At 38.8% G+C, this 5,573-nt stretch overlaps 1 long non-coding RNA gene across 1 annotated transcript in view; it reads right to left on the reverse strand.

Annotated features, from left to right (window-relative positions):
* Nucleotides 1-4,153: 4,153 nt before the first annotated feature.
* LOC310724121 overlaps nt 4,154-5,573 on the reverse strand; it is a 77,304-nt gene continuing 75,884 nt past the window's right edge. Inside the window, exon 2 of the long non-coding RNA XR_014532959.1 lies at nt 4,154-4,504. This is a non-coding gene — a long non-coding RNA (uncharacterized lncRNA). The remainder of the gene's footprint in view (nt 4,505-5,573) is intronic.

Genomic DNA, 5,573 nt, shown 5'->3' on the forward strand with positions numbered 1-5,573 from the left:
TGTAATATTAACTGGATGTGGGCATGATCTCAACTGTAAACACCTAAAAATGAAACAGTTTAAAATAAATGTGAAGGAATTAGAAATAAATGATGTTTGTGATCTGGCACACTTGATATTGGACAAAGTGTAAGTGTAAGAACTGCTCTCCAACTTCTACAGCTTCATATCTACAGTGGGGGAAATAATTATTCAATCTCCTGCTCATTTTGTAAATTTACCCACTTACAAAGAAATGAACAGTCTAGAATTTTTATGGTAGATTTATTTTAACTAAGAGACAGAATATAAAACTATATTAAAAAAATATAATTAAAAAATATAATTTTTTTATCAAGTTTTTCTCAGGTTCAATGACAAAGCAAAACAAGGAATAAAAAAAAAAAGTAAAATTTTGTATTGAAATTAATTAAGACATTTAAGAACAGAATAGAAATTGATTATAAAAATACAGTGGGGTCAGTTCAGATGTAGCACAGCGCTCATTTAGTAAATGCACAGATAAACAATATGCTAATTGTGTGTTAATGTTAAATTAACATTATACCAATTCATCCCAAATAAAACACTGCATGGGAAACGGCTTTGGTGTGTTAGTGTCAGTGCACTATGCTACAAGCTATCGTAAACAAGCTAACGTTCACTAGATAAGTCATATTTTAATCGCTAATAGAGCAGATTCATGGAGAATTACATCGCTAATCAGCATTTTTGCCGCAACTCATTTATGAATGAGTCTGCATCAACTACATCAAAGAGAATCACTTTATTTAAAGTGAATAAAATACACTAGTTAATGGAGTTGAACATTAATTGAGCCGCAGACACACACCTGACTCGTGTGTGTAGAGTAGGTGTGATGAACTGGGAAAGCAGGCAGTGGGTCAAACCACTGTGAGGAAGGGGAGGGGGAACTCAACTGTTTCTAAATGCATTTTTTTGCGATTTTTTTTCTACTTACACAATTATTTAGGTATGCATACATTTATTTTCCACAATAAAGAGTGTGATATTTTTTTAATAAATTTTTTTGAGGGGATAATACTTGGATATGGGGGGGCATGTCATCCCGGTCCCCCCCGGGATTTACGCCCATGTTTACCTGTACCTATTTTAATATAATTTGGTCACGTTCGGCGGGCCGGATTAATAAATCCAACAGGCCGTAGTTTGCCCATGTTTGGTCTATATGCAAACATCTTACGAAAAAAACGCAATTTAAAATGTATCTTTTAATGTGGTATTATATTGAGTACCTACTATTTGTGACTCAATCAATATAATAATTATTGGAAAAACTTTGTAGTTTAGTACAGTAGTAAAAAGGGGTTTCCCCCCCCAAAAGAGCACAAAATATGATTTAAATAATAATAAAAATAATACAAAATCATTAAATGTTGATTAATTAGGATCAACAAACATTTAGATATATTTTGTAAATATTTAATAAAATGTTGCCCTATTCAACAGGTGGCTCCGTGGCGCAATGGACAGCGCATTGGACTTCTAGGCCAGGCACTAGTAGCGATGTGATTCAAAGGTTGTGGGTTCGAGTCCCACCGGAGTCGCTTCTTTTCTTTATTAATTCAAAAGAAAAGAATAATAATTTTACTTATATTATTAAAACGCCTTGAAATAAATACGATCGCAATTTGTATTTCTTATCAAATTTTCTTTGTTTCTGTTAAACCTAAAATGCATTGACTAACGGTTTCCTATAGGGGGCGCTTAGTGTCCCAACTCTGGTCTTAAAAACCCCCATTGTTCAGGGGTTTCGTGTGCATTATCCAAGTGTATCACGTTATTAATAGATTTACTAAACCTGTGCAAATTTGCGTAAATTCCCTGGACCTAAAACCTACTAGCACCCCTGCTGAGATTTTTACAGGCCTTCAGCTCCATTGTTCTCCTGCTTTTGTTGTGCAAACACACCAATTACCTGTGAGGCCTGGCACATTTGCATTTGTTTACTCAGAGTAGCTCAGAGGCCAGAAGAAGACTCAGAATTGTGTCTCACTGAATTGTGTCAGAGGGCCACACCAACGATAACTTGAACTTCATTCTGCTCAACTTTTTTCCATTGTAAAATGCACTAAATTATATATTTTGAATAGCTGGTACTGATCATCGGAAGAATAAAACTATTCTGTAAATATTTGTAAAATTGTGGTGTATCGAATAAGAAAACAAAAAAGATTATTGTCATCCTAACCTCACTAAAATCAATGAATTGCAATTCAAAGAATAAATTCAATTACAAAAGTTTTTTATTTATTATTATAAATTATTATAATTTATTTGGTACCATTCATAGTATTGACAGACAGACAGCGGTCAATTATTATTAGCAACGGTCTGTTATACAAAATAATTGCCTGCAGAACATTTGGAAGCCCATTCAAGTGAATGGAACGTATTATTATATTATAATAATTAAGTATTTTCTGGATCTACGGGGAATGTTTCAAAGATGACCACATGATCTAAGGCAATGAATTCCATATTTTTTGTGTTATGCCTTTTTCCTTGGCACATCACTGGAATAAACTCTTTGCAGATACATCCTCTCTTGAAATTTCAGCATTGCATGTTTTGCAAATCGCTATCCGTGGGTCTTTCTCTAAGATATTGAAATAAGTCCACACTGCAGACATGTTGGCTCTTATCCAGATAACTGTGTGCAAGCTGCGCTTTTTTATTGCGTCATTAGCAGGCCGTAGTTTGCCCAGGTCTCATCTATGGTCATGTGTTCTCCTGGAGTGAAACTCTCAGCACAGTTCTTGTTGAAGCGTGTCCAGATAATTTGTCTGTTTTCACCTGTTCTGCCCGCATGTCCTTGTCATCAAATCGAAGGCGTTGCATAATTGAAATGAATCTATCTCGGGGCATTGTCTCTCTGATTACTGGCACCAGAAAACTTTCTGACCAGCAAACCACACTGGCACCAACAGGACACATGATTGCTCTTACAAATAGAATTTTAATGAATGCCATCAGTTCATGAATTGCCAAATTCCAGTCCCGCTCTGTTCTGCGGGCTTGATGGACCGTGCATTTCCTGATGGTCTGCAGCATTCCCACGTCTAACAGGCAAAGGAAGCTTTGGAGCATGCTTGTAATTTTACGCTGTCGGAAGATAAACAAATAGAGAATGGTAAATTTACATGAACCTCACTCTAAATAGGTTTATATAAATATCATATGTACTATGGCAATGACAAACCTTAGCAGACTCTGTGGGTTCAGCTTGCGCAGTGAAGCACGAGTGTTTTGCTACTGCACTGGGCATTCCAATGTCCTCCTCTACCCACACAGTGTCGTCTTTTGCCGTCTGGCTCAGACAGGGCTTCCCAGTACCACGGTGCATCTTCCGTGGAAGCATGTTGGGTTCTTGTTCCGTCTCCTTTTCGGATTCTTCTAAAGAGGTATCAGTGGCCTGCTGGACAATTGAAATCTCTCCTCCATCAGAGTCTGCTCCGTCCATTTCCTGAAGCCAGGCCAAAGCTTGTTGCGCGGAGACGTTCTTCCTGCGAGGCCATCCTGATGTGCGTTCTCAAAAATGCGAAGAAGAAATGATTCTCCCGCCTGGGTCGGTCTGCTTTTATGCACAGCACTGTGCTGTAGTCATGCAATGCCACTCCCTTACATACACAGTCACAATGGACAGAATCACGACCAATTGTTAGGAAGGTTTCCTATTCAGCTCGAAGGACAAAATGTTAGGATTTTCACTATCTGGTGTGGGGATCAGGGGATCGTACTTGCCCCAGCGTGTCAGTCAAAACACGGTACAGGATTCAGAACACTCAACATTACTGGGTATAGAACTGATCGCATATAAGGTGATTCTTGCTATCTTAGCTGCTGTTCAGTAGGTTGCGTGATGCAGAATGCATGCTGAAAGGCCACTGCTGAGTGACCACTGCTGAATGGTCAGTGCTGAGTGACTCTCCTGAATGGTCAGTGCTGAGTGACAGGTTGCACAATGTCGAATGGCCACTGGTAGTTTACACTGTAGTTTACCATCTCCCTCAGAGTCTAATGAGTTCAGGAGACCCACGAGAGCTTGAATTTCGAGGGAGAAAAGATCAAAACTGGCTGTATCTCCAGGCAACACTGGAGGCAGACACACAGTTTACCAAGCAATGACAAGCTGCCTAAAGCCCTATTCGGACGGGACTAGTTTTACAGGGGGTCGTTAGAGAAATTTCTGTTTCACAGAGGTACTTTGTGATTTTAATCCCGTCCGAATCTGCCATGTCTGTCTTTTTCTCACACGACCTCTGTAAAAATTCCAGAGCAAATTACCTACTGTATTTCAGCAAACTCGCCGCTCCTATGAGAAATCTAATCCCGTCCGAATGCGAATTTCTGTGATTGGCGAAAACGTTTTTTTAAAAACGCGTTTACTTGTGTGTTTTGGTCAACCTGAACTACCGTACTAACCCTAGCGTGCCAGTATTCAAATTTCTGCTTTCTGCGCACCAATAATGGATGAATAGGTCTTGTGTAACGCCCACATGTAAAACACAGACATTCCTACCTCCGCAATAAACACAGAGATGTTAGTCCCGTACGAATCCATACATGAAATGACAGATGTCGGCTGAAAAAAATTCTAACTCAAACGTCGTTTGGAAAACTAGTCCCGTCTGAATAGGGCTTAGGACATCACAGGAGATTTAGCAACTCCGTGAAGATAAGGCGGCCATTCTGCACAGGTTAAGACTCTCTCACACACACAGAGACACACATAAAAAAAAAAAAAAATAGAGGTGGGGAAAAAGACTTAGAAAACAAGAGACAGGATTGAGAATGATGTAGAATTCTAATACACACAGACACACACAGACACACACACACACACACACACACACACACACACACACACACCTCATGAAGATTACGGACCATCACACACCCCAGTGCTCATGGTAGTTTTTACTCCTTGGTGTTTTGTATTGTTTTAAGATTCATAAACACACTCTTGATATCACCCAAATGAGGATGGGTTTCCCTTTTGAGTCTGGTTCCTCTCAAGGTTTCTTCCTCATGTAGCTCCCTATTCCCCTCGATTTTTTTATTGGAATGGGGCCTGGGTTCTCTTAGTTAGAAACTCTCATATTTTGTTACCTCACAAGGTTAAGAAATAGGACCACATGAGGACCACATGAGTCGCCCACGGGCCTTTTCCAAAAATAGCACACTATAGCGCCACTTACCAGTGAGCTGCATCTAATTTTTTTGTTGCTATTCTTTTGTTTTAAATGACAATATTAAAATATAAATGACTAGATATAGATGAATATAATTCATTATTAATAATAACTTTAGATACTCATCTTGAAAGTACTCGGTATCGGATTAAAAAGAAAATGATTGGTATCGCTCATCAATATTGATGACACCAGTTGAAATACTTGACTCTGTGTGGTGTGATGTGAAATCAGACACGGGACTGCAGACTGCAGCTCACTGGAAGTTTTTAATGTTTCTTCTGATAAACACACAACAAATCAGGAGCCTCTGTGGTGATATTTCACTTATTGTTCTCTATAAAATAAATGTGTGGT

The sequence above is a fragment of the Silurus aristotelis genome (genome assembly GCF_946808225.1).
Source record: "Silurus aristotelis genome assembly, chromosome: 3".
NCBI lineage: Eukaryota > Metazoa > Chordata > Actinopteri > Siluriformes > Siluridae > Silurus > Silurus aristotelis.